At 43.6% G+C, this 25,139-nt stretch overlaps 18 non-coding genes across 18 annotated transcripts; 17 read left to right on the top strand and 1 right to left on the bottom strand.

The window, feature by feature from the left end:
* Positions 1 to 870: 870 nt before the first annotated feature.
* Positions 871 to 943, top strand: Trnar-ucu (transfer RNA arginine (anticodon UCU)). The gene has a single exon. It is a non-coding gene; the product is annotated as a tRNA-Arg (tRNA).
* A 1,206-nt stretch (positions 944 to 2,149) lies between these two features.
* Positions 2,150 to 2,222, top strand: Trnar-ucu (transfer RNA arginine (anticodon UCU)). Its single transcript has one exon. It is a non-coding gene; the product is annotated as a tRNA-Arg (tRNA).
* Positions 2,223 to 3,428: 1,206 nt separating this feature from the next.
* Positions 3,429 to 3,501, top strand: Trnar-ucu (transfer RNA arginine (anticodon UCU)). The gene has a single exon. It is a non-coding gene; the product is annotated as a tRNA-Arg (tRNA).
* Positions 3,502 to 4,707: 1,206 nt separating this feature from the next.
* On the top strand, positions 4,708 to 4,780 carry Trnar-ucu (transfer RNA arginine (anticodon UCU)). Its single transcript has one exon. It is a non-coding gene; the product is annotated as a tRNA-Arg (tRNA).
* A 1,206-nt stretch (positions 4,781 to 5,986) lies between these two features.
* Trnar-ucu (transfer RNA arginine (anticodon UCU)) lies at positions 5,987 to 6,059 on the top strand. The gene has a single exon. It is a non-coding gene; the product is annotated as a tRNA-Arg (tRNA).
* Positions 6,060 to 7,265: 1,206 nt separating this feature from the next.
* Positions 7,266 to 7,338, top strand: Trnar-ucu (transfer RNA arginine (anticodon UCU)). Its single transcript has one exon. It is a non-coding gene; the product is annotated as a tRNA-Arg (tRNA).
* A 1,206-nt stretch (positions 7,339 to 8,544) lies between these two features.
* On the top strand, positions 8,545 to 8,617 carry Trnar-ucu (transfer RNA arginine (anticodon UCU)). The gene has a single exon. It is a non-coding gene; the product is annotated as a tRNA-Arg (tRNA).
* Positions 8,618 to 9,823: 1,206 nt separating this feature from the next.
* On the top strand, positions 9,824 to 9,896 carry Trnar-ucu (transfer RNA arginine (anticodon UCU)). The gene has a single exon. It is a non-coding gene; the product is annotated as a tRNA-Arg (tRNA).
* Positions 9,897 to 11,102: 1,206 nt separating this feature from the next.
* Positions 11,103 to 11,175, top strand: Trnar-ucu (transfer RNA arginine (anticodon UCU)). The gene has a single exon. It is a non-coding gene; the product is annotated as a tRNA-Arg (tRNA).
* Positions 11,176 to 12,381: 1,206 nt separating this feature from the next.
* On the top strand, positions 12,382 to 12,454 carry Trnar-ucu (transfer RNA arginine (anticodon UCU)). Its single transcript has one exon. It is a non-coding gene; the product is annotated as a tRNA-Arg (tRNA).
* A 1,206-nt stretch (positions 12,455 to 13,660) lies between these two features.
* Trnar-ucu (transfer RNA arginine (anticodon UCU)) lies at positions 13,661 to 13,733 on the top strand. The gene has a single exon. It is a non-coding gene; the product is annotated as a tRNA-Arg (tRNA).
* A 1,206-nt stretch (positions 13,734 to 14,939) lies between these two features.
* Trnar-ucu (transfer RNA arginine (anticodon UCU)) lies at positions 14,940 to 15,012 on the top strand. The gene has a single exon. It is a non-coding gene; the product is annotated as a tRNA-Arg (tRNA).
* Positions 15,013 to 16,218: 1,206 nt separating this feature from the next.
* On the top strand, positions 16,219 to 16,291 carry Trnar-ucu (transfer RNA arginine (anticodon UCU)). The gene has a single exon. It is a non-coding gene; the product is annotated as a tRNA-Arg (tRNA).
* A 1,206-nt stretch (positions 16,292 to 17,497) lies between these two features.
* Trnar-ucu (transfer RNA arginine (anticodon UCU)) lies at positions 17,498 to 17,570 on the top strand. Its single transcript has one exon. It is a non-coding gene; the product is annotated as a tRNA-Arg (tRNA).
* A 1,206-nt stretch (positions 17,571 to 18,776) lies between these two features.
* On the top strand, positions 18,777 to 18,849 carry Trnar-ucu (transfer RNA arginine (anticodon UCU)). Its single transcript has one exon. It is a non-coding gene; the product is annotated as a tRNA-Arg (tRNA).
* A 1,206-nt stretch (positions 18,850 to 20,055) lies between these two features.
* On the top strand, positions 20,056 to 20,128 carry Trnar-ucu (transfer RNA arginine (anticodon UCU)). Its single transcript has one exon. It is a non-coding gene; the product is annotated as a tRNA-Arg (tRNA).
* A 1,206-nt stretch (positions 20,129 to 21,334) lies between these two features.
* Positions 21,335 to 21,407, top strand: Trnar-ucu (transfer RNA arginine (anticodon UCU)). Its single transcript has one exon. It is a non-coding gene; the product is annotated as a tRNA-Arg (tRNA).
* A 3,322-nt stretch (positions 21,408 to 24,729) lies between these two features.
* On the bottom strand, positions 24,730 to 24,802 carry Trnar-ucu (transfer RNA arginine (anticodon UCU)). Its single transcript has one exon. It is a non-coding gene; the product is annotated as a tRNA-Arg (tRNA).
* Between the last annotated feature and the right edge of the window lie 337 nt (positions 24,803 to 25,139).

Genomic DNA, 25,139 nt, shown 5'->3' with positions numbered 1-25,139 from the left:
TGTATGTAATCCCAGTGATGATCTTTAATTCTTCCAGCCCAAGGTGAGAGGGTTTCAGTTTTCTCGGCAACAAGTGAGAAAAGTAGACAGTTCCACAACAAGATATTCTGCTATGTTTCCTTAAGTGCTTCCATTAAACAATGGCACTCCGTATCTATAGAAACGGCGACAATTTTCACTTAGGCACAGGGGGCTTTTACTGGAGACTGTCAAGGGGGAACTTGCTAGATACATGAAGGGAGAAGATCAGACAGAGACGTCTGACGCTCCGCTGACGCTTGCCGAAAACTACATTAAGTATGATTCCCGCCTATAACTGATGGCGAGAGAGATGCATCATCTGTCCACTTCTTATCGAAGCACACTGTCACCAAGCAATGGCTGACGCTTCGAGGACGGCTTGAAATTGCTAGGGAGGTGATTCAGCTAAAGTTCATGGTAAATGTGCTAACAGGGCACACACGTTCGTGGGAGTGTATACATATGATGGGGACCGGCTGTGACACAGCAGTCAACCAAAGTCAAAAAATGTGACTAATCATACAGTGTTTCCTTTACCACTTCGTTAGTGAATGCTGTTCTAAAGAGCGCAATTCCCATCTATCGGTAAGCAGCGCACGTGAGCGAATCTAATAGCAGGACTGTGTTACTACGATTGTACAGAGCAACTCTGTCAATACGCAGGTGTATCAATCAGTAGGGCCATGGTAAACAGAGCGATGTATCGTGTCTGTTGCATAAATAAAGAGTCTTTGATGTAATTGCTTCAGACAAATATGAAAGTAAGCCTATCAGGAAAGTAATGCGAGACATGTAGCATGGGTCATGTCTTGCAGAACCTCTTACATCTGAGCTCTAGGCCTGCACAGCGTCCCTTTGGCGCAGAGGATAGCGCGTTGGACTTCTAATCCAAAGGTCGTGGGTTCGATCCCCACAAGGGACGGGCAATTTTTAAAAACGTGTGCCAATCTCCAGATGGGTACTGACGTATGGGAAATCACAAGCCTCTGCAAAAGTTGAAAATTGTTGTGACCTCAGTTCTATGCTCAAGTATGTAGACCTTACACATATAAGCCAAATTCTTGTAGATCTGTTATCCATGACGCTGTTTTGTGTAAATGCAGTAAAAACGGAACCATATCTTCACGTGCCTGTTGACGGGAATTTTCTTTCAATACCCAATTTTTACCTACTGATATAAATATAGCAATAGAACGCACATTTCGTACAGAAACAAATACAATGAAGAGAAAAAATTTTGAATTACTTCATGAGTCAATGTATGTAATCCCAGTGATGATCTTTAATTCTTCCAGCCCAAGGTGAGAGGGTTTCAGTTTTCTCGGCCACAAGTGAGAAAAGTAGACAGTTCCACAACAAGATATTCTGCTAAGTTTCCTTAAGTGCTTCCATTAAACAATGGCACTCTGTATCTATAGAAACGGCGACAATTTTCAATTCGGCACAGGGGGCTTTTACTGGAGACTGTCAAGGGGGAACTTGCTAGATACATGAAGGGAGAAGATCAGACAGAGACGTCTGACGCTCCGCTCACGCTTGCCGAAAACTACATTAAGTATGATTCCCGCCTATAACTGACGGCGAGAGAGATGCATCATCTGTCCACTTCTCATCGAAGCACACTGTCACCAAGCAATGGCTGACACTTCGAGGACGGCTTGAAATTGCTAGGGAGGTGATGCAGCTAAAGTTCCTGGTAAATGTGCTAACAGGGCACACACGTTCGTGGGAGTGTATACATATGATGGGGACCGGCTGTGACACAGCAGTCAACCAAAGTCAAAAAATGTCACTAATCATACAGTGTTTACTTTACCACTTCGTTAGTGAATGCTGTTCTAAAGAGCGCAATTCCCATCTATCAGTAAGCAGCGCACGTGAGCGAATCTAATAGCAGGACTGTGTTACTACGATTGTACAGAGCAACTCTGTCAATACGCAGGTGTATCAATCAGTAGGGCCATGGTAAACAGAACGATGTATCGTGTCTGTTGCATAAATAAAGAGTCTTTGATGTAATTGCTTCAGAGAAATATGAAAGTAAGCGTATCAGGAAAGTAATGCGAGACATGTAGCATGGGTCATGTCTTGCAGAACCTCTTACATCTGAGCTCTAGGCCTGCACAGCGTCCCTTTGGCGCAGAGGATAGCGCTTTGGACTTCTAATGCAAAGGTCGTGGGTTCGATCCCCACAAGGGACGGGCAATTTTTAAAAACGTGTGCCAATCTCCAGATGGGTACTGACATATGGGAAATCACAAGCCTCTGCAAAAGTTGAAAATTGTTGTGACCAAAGTTCTATGCTCAAGTATGTAGACCTTACACATATAAGCCAAATTCTCGTAGATCTGTTATCCATGACGCTGTTATGTGTAAATGCAGTAAAAACGGAACCATATCTTCACGTGCCTGTTGACGGGAATTTTCTTTCAATACCCAATTTTTACCTACTGATATAAATATAGCAATAGAACGCACATTTCGTACAGAAACAAATACAATGAAGAGAAAAAATTTTGCATTACTTCATGAGTCAATGTATGTAATTTCAGTGATGATCTTTAATTCTTCCAGCCCAAGGTGAGAGGGTTTCAGTTTTCTCGGCCACAAGTGAGAAAAGTAGACAGTTCCACAACAAGATATTCTGCTATGTTTCCTTAAGTGCTTCCATTAAACAATGGCACTCTGTATCTATAGAAACGGCGACAATTTTCACTTCGGCACAGGGGGCTTTTACTGGAGACTGTCAAGGGGGAACTTGCTAGATACATGAAGGGAGAAGATCAGACAGAGACGTCTGACGCTCCGCTGACGCTTGCCGAAAACTACATTAAGTATGATTCCCGCCTATAACTGACGGCGAGAGAGATGCATCATCTGTCCACTTCTCATCGAAGCACACTGTCACCAAGCAATGGCTGACACTTCGAGGACGGCTTGAAATTGCTAGGGAGGTGATGCAGCTAAAATTCCTGGTAAATGTGCTAACAGGGCACACACGTTCGTGGGAGTGTATACATATGATGGGGACCGGCTGTGACACAGCAGTCAACCAAAGTCAAAAAATGTCACTAATCATACAGTGTTTCCTTTACCACTTCGTTAGTGAATGCTGTTCTAAAGAGCGCAATTCCCATCTATCAGTAAGCAGCGCACGTGAGCGAATCTAATAGCAGGACTGTGTTACTACGATTGTACAGAGCAACTCTGTCAATACGCAGGTGTATCAATCAGTAGGGCCATGGTAAACAGAGCGATGTATCGTGTCTGTTGCATAAATAAAGAGTCTTTGATGTAATTGCTTCAGAGAAATATGAAAGTAAGCGTATCAGGAAAGTAATGCGAGACATGTAGCATGGGTCATGTCTTGCAGAACCTCTTACATCTGAGCTCTAGGCCTGCACAGCGTCCCTTTGGCGCAGAGGATAGCGCTTTGGACTTCTAATGCAAAGGTCGTGGGTTCGATCCCCACAAGGGACGGGCAATTTTTAAAAACGTGTGCCAATCTCCAGATGGGTACTGACATATGGGAAATCACAAGCCTCTGCAAAAGTTGAAAATTGTTGTGACCAAAGTTCTATGCTCAAGTATGTAGACCTTACACATATAAGCCAAATTCTCGTAGATCTGTTATCCATGACGCTGTTATGTGTAAATGCAGTAAAAACGGAACCATATCTTCACGTGCCTGTTGACGGGAATTTTCTTTCAATACCCAATTTTTACCTACTGATATAAATATAGCAATAGAACGCACATTTCGTACAGAAACAAATACAATGAAGAGAAAAAATTTTGCATTACTTCATGAGTCAATGTATGTAATTTCAGTGATGATCTTTAATTCTTCCAGCCCAAGGTGAGAGGGTTTCAGTTTTCTCGGCCACAAGTGAGAAAAGTAGACAGTTCCACAACAAGATATTCTGCTATGTTTCCTTAAGTGCTTCCATTAAACAATGGCACTCTGTATCTATAGAAACGGCGACAATTTTCACTTCGGCACAGGGGGCTTTTACTGGAGACTGTCAAGGGGGAACTTGCTAGATACATGAAGGGAGAAGATCAGACAGAGACGTCTGACGCTCCGCTGACGCTTGCCGAAAACTACATTAAGTATGATTCCCGCCTATAACTGACGGCGAGAGAGATGCATCATCTGTCCACTTCTCATCGAAGCACACTGTCACCAAGCAATGGCTGACGCTTCGAGGACGGCATGAAATTGCTAGGGAGGTGATGCAGCTAAAGTTCCTGGTAAATGTGCTAACAGGGCACACACGTTCGTGGGAGTGTATACATATGATGGGGACCGGCTGTGACACAGCAGTCAACCAAAGTCAAAAAATGTGACTAATCATACAGTGTTTCCTTTACCACTTCGTTAGTGAATGCTGTTCTAAAGAGCGCAATTCCCATCTATCGGTAAGCAGCGCATGTGAGCGAATCTAATAGCAGGACTGTGTTACTACGATTGTACAGAGCAACTCTGTCAATACGCAGGTGTATCAATCAGTAGGGCCATGGTAAACAGAGCGATGTATCGTGTCTGTTGCATAAATAAAGAGTCTTAGATGTAATTGCTTCAGAGAAATATGAAAGTAAGCCTATCAGGAAAGTAATGCGAGACATGTAGCATGGGTCTTGTCTTGCAGAACCTCTTACATCTGAGCTCTACGCCTGCACAGCGTCCGTTTGGCGCAGAGGATAGCGCGTTGGGCTTCTAATCCAAAGGTCGTGGGTTCGATCCCCACAAGGGATGGGCAATTTTTAAAAACGTGTGAAAATCTCCAGATGGGTACTGACGTATGGGAAATCACAAGCCTCTGCAAAAGTTGAAAATTGTTGTGACCTCAGTTCTATGCTCAAGTATGTAGACCTTACACATATAAGCCAAATTCTCGTAGATCTGTTATCCATGACGCTGTTATGTGTAAATGCAGTAAAAACGGAACCATATCTTCACGTGCCTGTTGACGGGAATTTTCTTTCAATACCCAATTTTTACCTACTGATATAAATATAGCAATAGAACGCACATTTCGTACAGAAACAAATACAATGAAGAGAAAAAATTTTGAATTACTTCATGAGTCAATGTATGTAATCCCAGTGATGATCTTTAATTCTTCCAGCCCAAGGTGAGAGGGTTTCAGTTTTCTCGGCAACAAGTGAGAAAAGTAGACAGTTCCACAACAAGATATTCTGCTATGTTTCCTTAAGTGCTTCCATTAAACAATGGCACTCCGTATCTATAGAAACGGCGACAATTTTCACTTAGGCACAGGGGGCTTTTACTGGAGACTGTCAAGGGGGAACTTGCTAGATACATGAAGGGAGAAGATCAGACAGAGACGTCTGACGCTCCGCTGACGCTTGCCGAAAACTACATTAAGTATGATTCCCGCCTATAACTGATGGCGAGAGAGATGCATCTTCTTTCCACTTCTTATCGAAGCACACTGTCACCAAGCAATGGCTGACGCTTCGAGGACGGCTTGAAATTGCTAGGGAGGTGATTCAGCTAAAGTTCATGGTAAATGTGCTAACAGGGCACACACGTTCGTGGGAGTGTATACATATGATGGGGACCGGCTGTGACACAGCAGTCAACCAAAGTCAAAAAATGTGACTAATCATACAGTGTTTCCTTTACCACTTCGTTAGTGAATGCTGTTCTAAAGAGCGCAATTCCCATCTATCGGTAAGCAGCGCACGTGAGCGAATCTAATAGCAGGACTGTGTTACTACGATTGTACAGAGCAACTCTGTCAATACGCAGGTGTATCAATCAGTAGGGCCATGGTAAACAGAGCGATGTATCGTGTCTGTTGCATAAATAAAGAGTCTTTGATGTAATTGCTTCAGACAAATATGAAAGTAAGCCTATCAGGAAAGTAATGCGAGACATGTAGCATGGGTCATGTCTTGCAGAACCTCTTACATCTGAGCTCTAGGCCGGCGCAGCGTCCCTTTGGCGCAGAGTATAGCGCGTTGGACATCTAATCCAAAGGTCGTGGGTTCGATCCCCACAAGGGACGGGCAATTTTTAAAAACGTGTGCCAATCTCCAGATGGGTACTGACGTATGGGAAATCACAAGCCTCTGCAAAAGTTGAAAATTGTTGTGACCTCAGTTCTATGCTCAAGTATGTAGACCTTACACATATAAGCCAAATTCTCGTAGATCTGTTATCCATGACGCTTTTATGTGTAAATGCAGTAAAAACGGAACCATATCTTCACGTGCCTGTTGATGGGAATTTTCTTTCAATACCCAATTTTTACCTACTGATATAAATATAGCAATAGAACGCACATTTCGTACAGAAACAAATACAATGAAGAGAAAAAATTTTGAATTACTTCATGAGTCAATGTATGTAATCCCAGTGATGATCTTTAATTCTTCCAGCCCAAGGTGAGAGGGTTTCAGTTTTCTCGGCCACAAGTGAGAAAAGTAGACAGTTCCACAACAAGATATTCTGCTATGTTTCCTTAAGTGCTTCCATTAAACAATGGCACTCTGTATCTATAGAAACGGCGACAATTTTCACTTCGGCACAGGGGGCTTTTACTGGAGACTGTCAAGGGGGAACTTGCTAGATACATGAAGGGAGAAGATCAGACAGAGACGTCTGACGCTCCGCTGACGCTTGCCAAAAACTACATTAAGTATGATTCCCGCCTATAACTGACGGCGAGAGAGATGCATCATCTGTCCACTTCTCATCGAAGCACACTGTCACCAAGCAATGGCTGACGCTTCGAGGATGGCTTGAAATTGCTAGGGAGGTGATGCAGCTAAAGTTCCTGGTAAATGTGCTAACAGGGCACACACGTTCGTGGGAGTGTATACATATGATGGGGACCGGCTGTGACACAGCAGTCAACCAAAGTCAAAAAATGTCACTAATCATACAGTGTTTCCTTTACCACTTCGTTAGTGAATGCTGTTCTAAAGAGCGCAATTCCAATCTATCGGTAAACAGCGCACGTGAGCGAATCTAATAGCAGGACTGTGTTACTACGATTGTACAGAGCAACTCTGTCAATACGCAGGTGTATCAATCAGTAGGGCCATGGTAAACAGAGCGATGTATCGTGTCTGTTGCATAAATAAAGAGTCTTTGATGTAATTGCTTCAGAGAAATATGAAAGTAAGCCTATCAGGAAAGTAATGCGAGACATGTAGCATGGGTCATGTCTTTCAGAACCTCTTACATCTGAGCTCTAGGCCTGCGCAGCGTCCCTTTGGCGCAGAGGATAGTGCATTGGACTTCTAATCCAACGGTCGTGGGTTCGATCCCCACAAGGGACATGCAATTTTTAAAAACGTGTGCCAACCTCCAGATGGGTACTGACGTATGGGAAATCACAAGCCTCTGCAAAAGTTGAAAATTGTTGTGACCTCAGTTCTATGCTCAAGTATGTAGACCTTACACATATAAGCCAAATTCTTGTAGATCTGTTATCCATGACGCTGTTTTGTGTAAATGCAGTAAAAACGGAACCATATCTTCACGTGCCTGTTGATGGGAATTTTCTTTCAATACCCAATTTTTACCTACTGATATAAATATAGCAATAGAACGCACATTTCGTACAGAAACAAATACAATGAAGAGAAAAAATTTTGAATTACTTCATGAGTCAATGTATGTAATCCCAGTGATGATCTTTAATTCTTCCAGCCCAAGGTGAGAGGGTTTCAGTTTTCTCGGCCACAAGTGAGAAAAGTAGACAGTTCCACAACAAGATATTCTGCTAAGTTTCCTTAAGTGCTTCCATTAAACAATGGCACTCTGTATCTATAGAAACGGCGACAATTTTCACTTCGGCACAGGGGGCTTTTACTGGAGACTGTCAAGGGGGAACTTGCTAGATACATGAAGGGAGAAGATCAGACAGAGACGTCTGACGCTCCGCTCACGCTTGCCGAAAACTACATTAAGTATGATTCCCGCCTATAACTGACGGCGAGAGAGATGCATCATCTGTCCACTTCTCATCGAAGCACACTGTCACCAAGCAATGGCTGACACTTCGAGGACGGCTTGAAATTGCTAGGGAGGTGATGCAGCTAAAGTTCCTGGTAAATGTGCTAACAGGGCACACACGTTCGTGGGAGTGTATACATATGATGGGGACCGGCTGTGACACAGCAGTCAACCAAAGTCAAAAAATGTCACTAATCATACAGTGTTTCCTTTACCACTTCGTTAGTGAATGCTGTTCTAAAGAGCGCAATTCCCATCTATCAGTAAGCAGCGCACGTGAGCGAATCTAATAGCAGGACTGTGTTACTACGATTGTACAGAGCAACTCTGTCAATACGCAGGTGTATCAATCAGTAGGGCCATGGTAAACAGAGCGATGTATCGTGTCTGTTGCATAAATAAAGAGTCTTTGATGTAATTGCTTCAGAGAAATATGAAAGTAAGCCTATCAGGAAAGTAATGCGAGACATGTAGCATGGGTCATGTCTTGCAGAACCTCTTACATCTGAGCTCTAGGCCTGCACAGCGTCCCTTTGGCGCAGAGGATAGCGCTTTGGACTTCTAATGCAAAGGTCGTGGGTTCGATCCCCACAAGGGACGGGCAATTTTTAAAAACGTGTGCCAATCTCCAGATGGGTACTGACATATGGGAAATCACAAGCCTCTGCAAAAGTTGAAAATTGTTGTGACCAAAGTTCTATGCTCAAGTATGTAGACCTTACACATATAAGCCAAATTCTCGTAGATCTGTTATCCATGACGCTGTTATGTGTAAATGCAGTAAAAACGGAACCATATCTTCACGTGCCTGTTGACGGGAATTTTCTTTCAATACCCAATTTTTACCTACTGATATAAATATAGCAATAGAACGCACATTTCGTACAGAAACAAATACAATGAAGAGAAAAAATTTTGAATTACTTCATGAGTCAATGTATGTAATTTCAGTGATGATCTTTAATTCTTCCAGCCCAAGGTGAGAGGGTTTCAGTTTTCTCGGCCACAAGTGAGAAAACTAGACAGTTCCACAACAAGATATTCTGCTATGTTTCCTTAAGTGCTTCCATTAAACAATGGCACTCTGTATCTATAGAAACGGCGACAATTTTCACTTCGGCACAGGGGGCTTTTACTGGAGACTGTCAAGGGGGAACTTGCTAGATACATGAAGGGAGAAGATCAGACAGAGACGTCTGACGCTCCGCTGACGCTTGCCGAAAACTACATTAAGTATGATTCCCGCCTATAACTGACGGCGAGAGAGATGCATCATCTGTCCACTTCTCATCGAAGCACACTGTCACCAAGCAATGGCTGACGCTTCGAGGACGGCATGAAATTGCTAGGGAGGTGATGCAGCTAAAGTTCCTGGTAAATGTGCTAACAGGGCACACACGTTCGTGGGAGTGTATACATATGATGGGGACCGGCTGTGACACAGCAGTCAACCAAAGTCAAAAAATGTGACTAATCATACAGTGTTTCCTTTACCACTTCGTTAGTGAATGCTGTTCTAAAGAGCGCAATTCCCATCTATCGGTAAGCAGCGCACGTGAGCGAATCTAATAGCAGGACTGTGTTACTACGATTGTACAGAGCAACTCTGTCAATACGCAGGTGTATCAATCAGTAGGGCCATGGTAAACAGAGCGATGTATCGTGTCTGTTGCATAAATAAAGAGTCTTTGATGTAATTGCTTCAGAGAAATATGAAAGTAAGCCTATCAGGAAAGTAATGCGAGACATGTAGCATGGGTCATGTCTTGCAGAACCTCTTACATCTGAGCTCAAGGCCTGCGCAGCGTCCCTTTGGCGCAGAGGATAGTGCGTTGGACTTCTAATCCAAAGGTCGTGGGTTCGATCCCCACAAGGGACAGGCAATTTTTAAAAACGTGTGCCAACCTCCATATGGGTACTGACGTATGGGAAATCACAAGCCTCTGCAAAAGTTGAAAATTGTTGTGACCTCAGTTCTATGCTCAAGTATGTAGACCTTACACATATAATCCAAATTCTTGTAGATCTGTTATCCATGACGCTGTTTTGTGTAAATGCAGTAAAAACGGAACCATATCTTCACGTGCCTGTTGACGGGAATTTTCTTTCAATACCCAATTTTTACCTACTGATATAAATATAGCAATAGAACGCACATTTCGTACAGAAACAAATAGAATGAAGAGAAAAAATTTTGAATTACTTCATGAGTCAATGTATGTAATCCCAGTGATGATCTTTAATTCTTCCAGCCCAAGGTGAGAGGGTTTCAGTTTTCTCGGCCACAAGTGAGAAAACTAGACAGTTCCACAACAAGATATTCTGCTAAGTTTCCTTAAGTGCTTCCATTAAACAATGGCACTCTGTATCTATAGAAACGGCGACAATTTTCACTTCGGCACAGGGGGCTTTTACTGGAGACTGTCAAGGGGGAACTTGCTAGATACATGAAGGGAGAAGATCAGACAGAGACGTCTGACGCTCCGCTGACGCTTGCCGAAAACTACATTAAGTATAATTCCCGCCTATAACTGACGGCGAGAGAGATGCATCATCTGTCCACTTCTCATCGAAGCACACTGTCACCAAGCAATGGCTGACACTTCGAGGACGGCTTGAAATTGCTAGGGAGGTGATGCAGCTAAAGTTCCTGGTAAATGTGCTAACAGGGCACACACGTTCGTGGGAGTGTATACATATGATGGGGACCGGCTGTGACACAGCAGTCAACCAAAGTCAAAAAATGTCACAAATCATACAGTGTTTCCTTTACCACTTCGTTAGTGAATGCTGTTCTAAAGAGCGCAATTCCCATCTATCAGTAAGCAGCGCACGTGAGCGAATCTAATAGCAGGACTGTGTTACTACGAATGTACAGAGCAACTCTGTCAATACGCAGGTGTATCAATCAGTAGGGCCATGGTAAACAGAGCGATGTATCGTGTCTGTTGCATAAATAAAGAGTCTTTGATGTAATTGCTTCAGAGAAATATGAAAGTAAGCGTATCAGGAAAGTAATGCGAGACATGTAGCATGGGTCATGTCTTGCAGAACGTCTTACATCTGAGCTCTAGACCTGCACAGCGTCCCTTTGGCGCAGAGGATAGCGCGTTGGACTTCTAATGCAAAGGTCGTGGGTTCGATCCCCACAAGGGACGGGCAATTTTTAAAAACGTGTGCCAATCTCCAGATGGGTACTGACATATGGGAAATCACAAGCCTCTGCAAAAGTTGAAAATTGTTGTGACCAAAGTTCTATGCTCAAGTATGTAGACCTTACACATATAAGCCAAATTCTCGTAGATCTGTTATCCATGACGCTGTTATGTGTAAATGCAGTAAAAACGGAACCATATCTTCACGTGCCTGTTGACGGGAATTTTCTTTCAATACCCAATTTTTACCTACTGATATAAATATAGCAATAGAACGCACATTTCGTACAGAAACAAATACAATGAAGAGAAAAAATTTTGAATTACTTCATGAGTCAATGTATGTAATCCCAGTGATGATCTTTAATTCTTCCAGCCCAAGGTGAGAGGGTTTCAGTTTTCTCGGCCACAAGTGAGAAAAGTAGACAGTTCCACAACAAGACATTCTGCTATGTTTCCTTAAGTGCTTCCATTAAACAATGGCACTCTGTATCAATAGAAACGGCGACAATTTTCACTTCGGCACAGGGGGCTTTTACTGGAGACTGTCAAGGGGGAACTTGCTAGATACATGAAGGGAGAAGATCAGACAGAGACGTCTGACGCTCCGCTGACGCTTGCCGAAAACTACATTAAGTATGATTCCCGCCTACAACTGACGGCGAGAGAGATGCATCATCTGTACACTTCTCATCGAAGCACACTGTCACCAAGCAATGGCTGACGCTTCGAGGACGGCATGAAATTGCTAGGGAGGTGATGCAGCTAAAGTTCCTGGTAAATGTGCTAACAGGGCCCACATGTTCGTGGGAGTGTATACATATGATGGGGACCGGCTGTGACACAGCAGTCAACCAAAGTCAAAAAATGTGACTAATCAGACAGTGTTTCCTTTACCACTTCGTTAGTGAATGCTGTTCTAAAGAGCGCAATTCCCATCTATCGGTAAGCAGCGCACGTGAGCGAATCTAATAGCAGGACTGTGTTACTACGATTGTACAGAGCAACTCTGTCAATACGCAGGTGTATCAATCAGTAGGGCCATGGTAAACAGAGCGATGTATCGTGTCTGTTGCATAAATAAAGAGTCTTTGATGTAATTGCTTCAGAGAAATATGAAAGTAAGCCTATCAGGAAAGTAATGCGAGACATGTAGCATGGGTCATGTCTTGCAGAACCTCTTACATCTGAGCTCTAGGCTTGCACAGCGTCCCTTTGGCGCAGAGGATAGCGCGTTGGACTTCTAATGCAAAGGTCGTGGGTTCGATCCCCACAAGGGACGGTCAATTTTTAAAAACGTGTGCCAATCTCCAGATGGGTACTGACGTATGGGAAATCACAAGCCTCTGCAAAAGTTGAAAATTGTTGTGACCTCAGTTCTATCCTCAAGTATGTAGAGCTTACACATATAAGCCAAATTCTCGTAGATCTGTTATCCATGACGCTGTTATGTGTAAATGCAGTAAAAACGGAACCATATCTTCACGTGCCTGTTGACGGGAATTTTCTTTCAATACCCAATTTTTACCTACTGATATAAATATAGCAATAGAACGCACATTTCGTACAGAAACAAATAGAATGAAGAGAAAAAATTTTGAATTACTTCATGAGTCAATGTATGTAATCCCAGTGATGATCTTTAATTCTGCCAGCCCAAGGTGAGAGAGTTTCAGTTTCCTCGGCCACAAGTGAGAAAAGTAGACAGTTCCACAACAAGATATTCTGCTATGTTTCCTTAAGTGCTTCCATTAAACAATGGCACTCTGTATCTATAGAAACGGCGACAATTTTCACTTCAGCACAGGGGGCTTTTACTGGAGACTGTCAAGGGGGAACTTGCTAGATACATGAAGGGAGAAGATCAGACAGAGACGTCTGACGCTCCGCAGACGCTTGCCGAAAACTACATTAAGTATGATTCCCGCCTATAACTGACGGCGAGAGAGATGCATCATCTGTCCACTTCTCATCGAAGCACACTGTCACCAAGCAATGGCTGACGCTTCGAGGACGGCTTGAAATTGCTAGGCAGGTGATGCAGCTAAAGTTCCTGGTAAATGTGCTAACAGGGCACACACGTTCGTGGGAGTGTATACATATGATGGGGACCGGCTGTGACACAGCAGTCAACCAAAGTCAAAAAATGTGACTAATCATACAGTGTTTCCTTTACCACTTCGTTAGTGAATGCTGTTCTAAAGAGCGCAATTCCCATCTATCAGTAAGCAGCGCACATGAGCGAATCTAATAGCAGGACTGTGTTACTACGATTGTACAGAGCAACTCTGTCAATACGCAGGTGTATCAATCAGTAGGGCCATGGTAAACAGAGCGATGTATCGTGTCTGTTGCATAAATAAAGAGTCTTTGATGTAATTGCTTCAGAGAAATATGAAAGTAAGCCTATCAGGAAAGTAATGCGAGACATGTAGCATGGGTCATGTCTTGCAGAACCTCTTACATCTGAGCTCTAGGCCTGCACAGCGTCCCTTTGGCGCAGAGGATAGCGCGTTTGACTTCTTATCCAAAGGTCGTGGGTTCGATCCCCACAAGGGACGGGCAATTTTTAAAAACGTGTGCCAATCTCCAGATGGGTACTGACGTATGGGAAATCACAAGCCTCTGCAAAAGATGAAAATTGTTGTGACCTCAGTTCTATGCTCAAGTATGTAGACCTTACACATATAAGCCAAATTCTCGTAGATCTGTTATCCATGACGCTGTTATGTGTAAATGCAGTAAAAACGGAACCATATCTTCATGTGCCTGTTGACGGGAATTTTCTTTCAATACCCAATTTTTACCTACTGATATAAATATAGCAATAGAACGCACATTTCGTACAGAAACAAATACAATGAAGAGAAAAAATTTTGAATTACTTCATGAGTCAATGTATGTAATCCCAGTGATGATCTTTAATTCTTCCAGCCCAAGGTGAGAGGGTTTCAGTTTTCTCGGCCACAAGTGAGAAAAGTAGACAGTTCCACAACAAGATATTCTGCTATGTTTCCTTAAGTGCTTCCATTAAACAATGGCACTCTGTATCTATAGAAACGGCGACAATTTTCACTTCGGCACAGGGGGCTTTTACTGGAGACTGTCAAGGGGGAACTTGCTAGATACATGAAGGGAGAAGATCAGACAGAGACGTCTGACGCTCCGCTGACGCTTGCCGAAAACTACATTAAGTATGATTCCCGCCTATAACTGACGGCTAGAGAGATGCATCATCTGTCCACTTCTCATCGAAGCACACTGTCACCAAGCAATGGCTGACGCTTCGAGGATGGCATGAAATTGCTAGGGAGGTGATGCAGCTAAAGTTCCTGGTAAATGTGCTAACAGGGCACACACGTTCGTTGGAGTGTATACATATGATGGGCACCGGCTGTGACACAGCAGTCAACCAAAGTCAAAAAATGTGACTAATCATACAGTGTTTCCTTTACCACTTCGTTAGTGAATGCTGTTCTAAAGAGCGCAATTCCCATCTATCGGTAAGCAGCGCACGTGAGCGAATCTAATAGCAGGACTGTGTTACTACGATTGTACAGAGCAACTCTGTCAATACGCAGGTGTATCAATCAGTAGGGCCATGGTAAACAGAGCGATGTATCGTGTCTGTTGCATAAATAAAGAGTCTTTGATGTAATTGCTTCAGAGAAATATGAAAGTAAGCCTATCAGGAAAGTAATGCGAGACATGTAGCATGGGTCATGTCTTCTAGAACCTCTTACATCTGAGCTCTAGGCCTGCACAGCGTCCCTTTGGCGCAGAGGATAGCGCGTTGTACTTCTAATCCAAAGGTCATGGGTTCGATCCCCACAAGGGACAGGCAATTTTTAAAAACGTGTGCCAATCTCCAGATGGGTACTGACGTATGGGAAATCACAAGCCTCTGCAAAAGTTGAAAATTGTTGCGACCTCAGTTCTATGCTCAAGTATGTAGACCTTACACATATAAGCCAAATTCTCGTAGATCTGTTATCCATGACGCTGTTATGTGTAAATGCAGTAAAAACGGAACCATATCTTCACGTGCCTGTTGACGGGAATTTTCTTTCAATACCCAATTTTTACCTACTGATATAAATATAGCAATAGAATGCACATTTCGTACAGAAACAAATACAATGAAGAGAAAAAATTTTGAATTACTTCATGAGTCAATGTATGTAATCCCAGTGATGATCTTTAATTCTTCCAGCCCAAGGTGAGAGGGTTTCAGTTTTCTCGGCCACAAGTGAGAAAAGTAGACAGTTCCACAACAAGATATTCTGCTATGTTTCCTTAAGTGCTTCCATTAAACAATGGCACTCTGTATCTATAGAAACGGCGACAATTTTCACTTCGGCACAGGGGGCTTTTACTGGAGACTGTCAAGGGGGAACTTGCTAGATACATGAAGGGAGAAGATCAGACAGAGACGTCTGACGCTCCGCTGACGCTTGCCGAAAACTACATTAAGTATGATTCCCGCCTATAACTGACGGCGAGAGAGATGCATCATCTGTCCACTTCTCATCGAAGCACACTGTCACCAAGCAATGGCTGACGCTTCGAGGACGGCATGAAATTGCTAGGCAGGTGATGCAGCTAAAGTTCCTGGTAAATGTGCTAACAGGGCACACACGTTCGTTGGAGTGTATACATATGATGGGGACCGGCTGTGACACAGCAGTCAACCAAAGTCAAAAAATGTGACTAATCATACAGTGTTTCCTTTACCACTTCGTTAGTGAATGCTGTTCTAAAGAGCGCAATTCCCATCTATCAGTAAGCAGCGCACATGAGCGAATCTAATAGCAGGACTGTGTTACTACGATTGTACAGAGCAACTCTGTCAATACGCAGGTGTATCAATCAGTAGGGCCATGGTAAACAGAGCGATGTATCGTGTCTGTTGCATAAATAAAGAGTCTTTGATGTAATTGCTTCAGAGAAATATGAAAGTAAGCGTATCTGGAAAGTAATGCGAGACATGTAGCATGGGTCATGTCTTGCAGAACCTCTTACATCTGAGCTCTAGACCTGCACAGCGTCCCTTTGGCGCAGAGGATAGCGCGTTGGACTTCTAATGCAAAGGTCGTGGGTTCGATCCCCACAAGGGACGGGCAATTTTTAAAAACGTGTGCCAATCTCCAGATGGGTACTGACATATGGGAAATCACAAGCCTCTGCAAAAGTTGAAAATTGTTGTGACCAAAGTTCTATGCTCAAGTATGTAGACCTTACACATATAAGCCAAATTCTTGTAGATCTGTTATCCATGACGCTGTTTTGTGTAAATGCAGTAAAAACGGAACCATATCTTCACGTGCCTGTTGACGGGAATTTTCTTTCAATACCCAATTTTTACCTACTGATATAAATATAGCAATAGAACGCACATTTCGTACAGAAACAAATACAATGAAGAGAAAAAATTTTGAATTACTTCATGAGTCAATGTATGTAATCCCAGTGATGATCTTTAATTCTTCCAGCCCAAGGTGAGAGGGTTTCAGTTTTCTCGGCCACAAGTGAGAAAAGTAGACAGTTCCACAACAAGACATTCTGCTATGTTTCCTTAAGTGCTTCCATTAAACAATGGCACTCTGTATCAATAGAAACGGCGACAATTTTCACTTCGGCACAGGGGGCTTTTACTGGAGACTGTCAAGGGGGAACTTGCTAGATACATGAAGGGAGAAGATCAGACAGAGACGTCTGACGCTCCGCTGACGCTTGCCGAAAACTACATTAAGTATGATTCCCGCCTACAACTGACGGCGAGAGAGATGCATCATCTGTCCACTTCTCATCGAAGCACACTGTCACCAAGCAATGGCTGACGCTTCGAGGACGGCATGAAATTGCTAGGGAGGTGATGCAGCTAAAGTTCCTGGTAAATGTGCTAACAGGGCCCACATGTTCGTGGGAGTGTATACATATGATGGGGACCGGCTGTGACACAGCAGTCAACCAAAGTCAAAAAATGTGACTAATCAGACAGTGTTTCCTTTACCACTTCGTTAGTGAATGCTGTTCTAAAGAGCGCAATTCCCATCTATCGGTAAGCAGCGCACGTGAGCGAATCTAATAGCAGGACTGTGTTACTACGATTGTACAGAGCAACTCTGTCAATACGCAGGTGTATCAATCAGTAGGGCCATGGTAAACAGAGCGATGTATCGTGTCTGTTGCATAAATAAAGAGTCTTTGATGTAATTGCTTCAGAGAAATATGAAAGTAAGCCTATCAGGAAAGTAATGCGAGACATGTAGCATGGGTCATGTCTTGCAGAACCTCTTACATCTGAGCTCTAGGCCTGCACAGCGTCCCTTTGGCGCAGAGGATAGCGCGTTGGACTTCTAATGCAAAGGTCGTGGGTTCGATCCCCACAAGGGACGGGCAATTTTTAAAAACGTGTGCCAATCTCCAGATGGGTACTGACGTATGGGAAATCACAAGCCTCTGCAAAAGTTGAAAATTGTTGTGACCTCAGTTCTATCCTCAAGTATGTAGAGCTTACACATATAAGCCAAATTCTCGTAGATCTGTTATCCATGACGCTGTTATGTGTAAATGCAGTAAAAACGGAACCATATCTTCACGTGCCTGTTGACGGGAATTTTCTTTCAATACCCAATTTTTACCTACTGATATAAATATAGCAATAGAACGCACATTTCGTACAGAAACAAATACAATGAAGAGAAAAAATTTTGAATTACTTCATGAGTCAATGTATGTAATCCCAGTGATGATCTTTAATTCTTCCAGCCCAAGGTGAGAGGGTTTCAGTTTTCTCGGCCACAAGTGAGAAAAGTAGACAGTTCCACAACAAGATATTCTGCTATGTTTCCTTCAGTGCTTCCATTAAACAATGGCACTCTGTATCTATAGAAACGGCGACAATTTTCACTTAGGCACAGGGGGCTTTTACTGGAGACTGTCAAGGGGGAACTTGCTAGATACATGAAGGGAGAAGATCAGACAGAGACGTCTGACGCTCCGCTGACGCTTGCCGAAAACTACATTAAGTATGATTCCCGCCTATAACTGACGGCGAGAGAGATGCATCATCTGTCCACTTCTCATCGAAGCACACTGTCACCAAGCAATGGCTGACGCTTCGAGGACGGCATGAAATTGCTAGGGAGGTGATGCAGCTAAAGTTCCTGGTAAATGTGCTAACAGGGCACACACGTTCGTGGGAGTGTATACGTATGATGGGGACCGGCTGTGACACAGCAGTCAACCAAAGTCAAAAAATGTGGCTAATCATACAGTGTTTCCTTTACCACTTCGTTAGTGAATGCTGTTCTAAAGAGCGCAATTCCCATCTATCGGTAAGCAGCGCACGTGAGCGAATCTAATAGCAGAACTGTGTTACTACGATTGTACAGAGCAACTCTGTCAATACGCAGGTGTATCAATCAGTAGGGCCATGGTAAACAGAGCGATGTATCGTGTCTGTTGCATAAATAAAGAGTCTTTGATGTAATTGCTTCAGAGAAATATGAAAGTAAGCCTATCAGGAAAGTAATGCGAGACATGTAGCATGGGTCATGTCTTGCAGAACCTCTTACATCTGAGCTCTAGGCCTGCACAGCGTCCCTTTGGCGCAGAGGATAGCGCGTTGGACTTCTAATCCAAAGGTCGTGGGTTCGATCCCCACAAGGGACGGGCAATTTTTAAAAACGTGTGCCAATCTCCAGATGGGTACTGACGTATGGGAAATCACAAGCCTCTGCAAAAGATGAAAATTGTTGTGACCTCAGTTCTATGCTCAAGTATGTAGACCTTACACATATAAGCCAAATTCTCGTAGATCTGTTATCCATGACGCTGTTATGTGTAAATGCAGTAAAAACGGAACCATATCTTCATGTGCCTGTTGACGGGAATTTTCTTTCAATACCCAATTTTTACCTACTGATATAAATATAGCAATAGAACGCACATTTCGTACAGAAACAAATACAATGAAGAGAAAAAATTTTGAATTACTTCATGAGTCAATGTATGTAATCCCAGTGATGATCTTTAATTCTTCCAGCCCAAGGTGAGAGGGTTTCAGTTTTCTCGGCCACAAGTGAGAAAAGTAGACAGTTCCACAACAAGATATTCTGCTATGTTTCCTTAAGTGCTTCCATTAAACAATGGCACTCTGTATCTATAGAAACGGCGACAATTTTCACTTCGGCACAGGGGGCTTTTACTGGAGACTGTCAAGGGGGAACTTGCTAGATACATGAAGGGAGAAGATCAGACAGAGACGTCTGACGCTCCGCTGACGCTTGCCGAAAACTACATTAAGTATGATTCCCACCTATAACTGACGGCGAGAGAGATGCATCATCTGTCCACTTCTCATCGAAGCACACTGTCACCAAGCAATGGCTGACGCTTCGAGGATGGCATGAAATTGCTAGGGAGGTGATGCAGCTAAAGTTCCTGGTAAATGTGCTAACAGGGCACACACGTTCGTTGGAGTGTATACATATGATGGGCACCGGCTGTGACACAGCAGTCAACCAAAGTCAAAAAATGTGACTAATCATACAGTGTTTCCTTTACCACTTCGTTAGTGAATGCTGTTCTAAAGAGCGCAATTCCCATCTATCGGTAAGCAGCGCACGTGAGCGAATCTAATAGCAGGACTGTGTTACTACGATTGTACAGAGCAACTCTGTCAATACGCAGGTGTATCAATCAGTAGGGCCATGGTAAACAGAGCGATGTATCGTGTCTGTTGCATAAATAAAGAGTCTTTGATGTAATTGCTTCAGAGAAATATGAAAGTAAGCCTATCAGGAAAGTAATGCGAGACATGTAGCATGGGTCATGTCTTGTAGAACCTCTTACATCTGAGCTCTAGGCCTGCACAGCGTCCCTTTGGCGCAGAGGATAGCGCGTTGTACTTCTAATCCAAAGGTCATGGGTTCGATCCCCACAAGGGACAGGCAATTTTTAAAAACGTGTGCCAATCTCCAGATGGGTACTGACGTATGGGAAATCACAAGCCTCTGCAAAAGTTGAAAATTGTTGTGACCTCAGTTCTATGCTCAAGTATGTAGACCTTACACATATAAGCCAAATTCTCGTAGATCTGTTATCCATGACGCTGTTATGTGTAAATGCAGTAAAAACGGAACCATATCTTCACGTGCCTGTTGACGGGAATTTTCTTTCAATACCCAATTTTTACCTACTGATATAAATATAGCAATAGAATGCACATTTCGTACAGAAACAAATACAATGAAGAGAAAAAATTTTGAATTACTTCATGAGTCAATGTATGTAATCCCAGTGATGATCTTTAATTCTTCCAGCCCAAGGTGAGAGGGTTTCAGTTTTCTCGGCCACAAGTGAGAAAAGTAGACAGTTCCACAACAAGATATTCTGCTATGTTTCCTTAAGTGCTTCCATTAAACAATGGCACTCTGTATCTATAGAAACGGCGACAATTTTCACTTCGGCACAGGGGGCTTTTACTGGAGACTGTCAAGGGGGAACTTGCTAGATACATGAAGGGAGAAGATCAGACAGAGACGTCTGACGCTCCGCTGACGCTTGCCGAAAACTACATTAAGTATGATTCCCGCCTATAACTGACGGCGAGAGAGATGCATCATCTGTCCACTTCTCATCGAAGCACACTGTCATCAAGCAATGGCTGACGCTTCGAGGACGGCATGAAATTGCTAGGCAGGTGATGCAGCTAAAGTTCCTGGTAAATGTGCTAACAGGGCACACACGTTCGTTGGAGTGTATACATATGATGGGGACCGGCTGTGACACAGCAGTCAACCAAAGTCAAAAAATGTGACTAATCATACAGTGTTTCCTTTACCACTTCGTTAGTGAATGCTGTTCTAAAGAGCGCAATTCCCATCTATCGGTAAGCAGCGCACGTGAGCGAATCTAATAGCAGGACTGTGTTACTACGATTGTACAGAGCAACTCTGTCAATACGCAGGTGTATCAATCAGTAGGGCCATGGTAAACAGAGCGATGTATCGTGTCTGTTGCATAAATAAAGAGTCTTTGATGTAATTGCTTCAGAGAAATATGAAAGTAAGCCTATCAGGAAAGTAATGCGAGACATGTAGCATGGGTCATGTGTTACAGAACCTCTTACATCTGAGCTCTAGGCCTGCACAGCGTCCCTTTGGCGCAGAGGATAGCGCGTTGTACTTCTAATCCAAAGGTCATGGGTTCGATCCCCACAAGGGACAGGCAATTTTTAAAAACGTGTGCCAATCTCCAGATGGGTACTGACGTATGGGAAATCACAAGCCTCTGCAAAAGTTGAAAATTGTTGTGACCTCAGTTCTATGCTCAAGTATGTAGACCTTACACATATAAGCCAAATTCTCGTAGATCTGTTATCCATGACGCTGTTATGTGTAAATGCAGTAAAAACGGAACCATATCTTCACGTGCCTGTTGACGGGAATTTTCTTTCAATACCCAATTTTTACCTACTGATATAAATATAGCAATAGAATGCACATTTCGTACAGAAACAAATACAATGAAGAGAAAAAATTTTGAATTACTTCATGAGTCAATGTATGTAATCCCAGTGATGATCTTTAATTCTTCCAGCCCAAGGTGAGAGGGTTTCAGTTTTCTCGGCCACAAGTGAGAAAAGTAGACAGTTCCACAACAAGATATTCTGCTATGTTTCCTTAAGTGCTTCCATTAAACAATGGCACTCTGTATCTATAGAAACGGCGACAATTTTCACTTCGGCACAGGGGGCTTTTACTGGAGACTGTCAAGGGGGAACTTGCTAGATACATGAAGGGAGAAGATCAGACAGAGACGTCTGACGCTCCGCTGACGCTTGCCGAAAACTACATTAAGTATGATTCCCGCCTATAACTGACGGCGAGAGAGATGCATCATCTGTCCACTTCTCATCGAAGCACACTGTCACCAAGCAATGGCTGACGCTTCGAGGACGGCATGAAATTGCTAGGCAGGTGATGCAGCTAAAGTTCCTGGTAAATGTGCTAACAGGGCACACACGTTCGTTGGAGTGTATACATATGATGGGGACCGGCTGTGACACAGCAGTCAACCAAAGTCAAAAAATGTGACTAATCATACAGTGTTTCCTTTACCACTTCGTTAGTGAATGCTGTTCTAAAGAGCGCAATTCCCATCTATCGGTAAGCAGCGCACGTGAGCGAATCTAATAGCAGGACTGTGTTACTACGATTGTACAGAGCAACTCTGTCAATACGCAGGTGTATCAATCAGTAGGGCCATGGTAAACAGAGCGATGTATCGTGTCTGTTGCATAAATAAAGAGTCTTTGATGTAATTGCTTCAGAGAAATATGAAAGTAAGCCTATCAGGAAAGTAATGCGAGACATGTAGCATGGGTCATGTCTTGCAGAACCTCTTACATCTGAGCTCTAGGCCTGCACAGCGTCCCTTTGGCGCTGAGGATAGCGCGTTGGACGTCTAATCCGAAGGTCGTGGGTTCAATCCCCACAAGCGACGGGCAATTTTTAAAAACGTGTGCCAATCTCCAGATGGGTACTGACGTATGGGAAATCACAAGCCTCTGCAAGAGTTGAAAATTGTTGTGACCTCAGTTCTATGCTCAAGTATGTAGACCTTACACATATAAGCCAAATTCTCGTAGATCTGTTATCCATGACGCTGTTATGTGTAAATGCAGTAAAAACGGAACCATATCTTCACGTGCCTGTTGACGGGAATTTTCTTTCAATACCCAATTTTTACCTACTGATATAAATATAGCAATAAACCCGCACATTTCATACAGAAAAAAAAAACAATGAAGAGGAAAAAAATTTTGAATTACTTCATGAGTCAATGTATGTAATCCCAGTGATGATCTTTAATTCTTCCAGCCCAAGGTGAGAGGGTTTCAGTTTTCTCGGCCACAAGTGAGAAAAGTAGACAGTTCCACAACAAGATATTCTGCTATGTTTCCTTAAGTGCTTCCATTAAACAATGGCACTCTGTATCTATAGAAACGGCGACAATTTTCGCTTCAGCACAGGGGGCTTTTACTGGAGAATGTCAAGGGGGAACTTGCTAGATACATGAAGGGAGAAGATCATACAGAGACGTCTGACGCTCCGCTGACGCTTGCCGAAAACTACATTAAGTATGATTCCCGCCTATAACTGACGGCGAGAGAGATGCATCATCTGTCCACTTCTCATCGAAGCACACTGTCACCAAGCAATGGCTGACGCTTCGAGGACGGCATGAAATTGCTAGGGAGGTGATGCAGCTAAAGTTCCTGGTAAATGTGCTAACAGGGCACACACGTACGTTGGAGTGTATACATATGATGGGGACCGGCTGTGACACAGCAGTCAACCAAAGTCAAAAAATGTGACTAATCATACAGTGTTTCATTTACCACTTGGTGAGTGAATGCTGTTCTAAAGAGCGCAATTCCCATCTATCGGTAGGCAGTGCACATGAGCGAATCTAATAGCAGGACTGTGTTACTACGATTGTACAGAGCAACTCTGTCAATACGCAGGTGTATCAGTCAGTAGGGCCATGGTAAACAGAGCGATGTATCGTGTCTGTGGCATAAATAAAGAGTCTTTGATGTAATTGCTTCAGAGAAATATGAAAGTAAGCCTATCAGGAAAGTAATGCGAGATATGTAGCATGGGTCATGTCTTGCAGAACTTCTTACATCTGAGCTCTAGGCCTGCAAAGCGTCCCTTTGCTTCTCCTTCGGCGGCCTTTCTTCGTGTCTGCTACCGTCTCTACCGATAGGGGTGGTTCAGGCAAACTGATCTGCACCCGCTCCTGTATCTCACACGGCTTAGTTTCAGAGGTGGCTGGCGCATCGTTGGTATCCAGCGGTAACTGCCCCGGTGAAGATGACGGTGCCGAATCGACGTCCGTCCTACCGCGAATGTCTTTGGCACTGCATTCCACCTGAACTGGCATCTCCGCCTAGCTAACATGTTCCGGCTGCCGGGGTGGTGGTATAGTCCCCGCGACCACCTCACTCAATAGTGGAACAAGCTTTTCACTACCGTCTGCAGGACGTTCCCGTGGAAGTTGAAATGGACGTCGACGTGTACAGTTCATCCGCAGATGTTCAGTTGAATGGCAGATCGAACAGGTAGGGGGGTGACCAATGTAAGTTACCTGTGCACGACAGCCGCCAATGGCAACATACGAAGGTATATGCTTTTTCAAGTCTACACGTACACTTCGCACCCCGCTGTTAACTTGGTAGTGATAGGCACTCGACCATTTTTCATTTGTAACTGACAAAACAGCGCCGTACAGTGACAGAGAACGTGAAATCAGATCATTAGGGCACTAAGGTGGCACATTAAATACCCTGACGGTTCTAACATCGTGTCCCGAAGGCACGATTTGGACATTACTAATACTGCCATCATTATGGCGGAATGGACTCACACCAACTTGAGAATAGATCTGAGGTCACAACAATTTTCAACTTTCGCAGAGGCTTGTAGTTACCCATACGTCAGTACCCGTCTGGAGCCTGGCACAGTTTTTTTTAAAATTGCCCGCCCCTTGTGGGGATCGAACCCACGACCTTTGGATGAGAAGTCCAACGCGCTATCCTCTGCGCCAAAGGGACGCTGTGCATGCCTAGAGCTCAGATGTCAGACGTTCTGCAAGACATGCCTATCAGGAAAGTAATGCGAGACACGTAGCATGGGTCATGTCTTGCAGAACCTCTTACATCTGAGCTCTAGGCCTGCATATGTATACACTCCAACGAACGTGTGTGCCCTGTTAGCACATTTACCAGGAACTTTAGCTGCATCACCTCCCTAGCAATTTCATGCCGTCCTCGAAGCGTCAGCCATTGCTTGGTGACAGTGTGCTTCGATGAGATGTGGACAGATGATGCATCTCTCTCGCCGTCAGTTATAGGCGGGAATCATACTTAATGTAGTTTTCTACAAGCGTCA

The sequence above is a fragment of the Schistocerca gregaria genome, chromosome 1 (assembly GCF_023897955.1).
Source record: "Schistocerca gregaria isolate iqSchGreg1 chromosome 1, iqSchGreg1.2, whole genome shotgun sequence".
In the NCBI taxonomy this organism is placed as follows: domain Eukaryota; kingdom Metazoa; phylum Arthropoda; class Insecta; order Orthoptera; family Acrididae; genus Schistocerca; species Schistocerca gregaria.
Note: the sequence above shows the minus strand (reverse complement) of the source record. Positions and strands in the feature narration are given on the sequence as shown.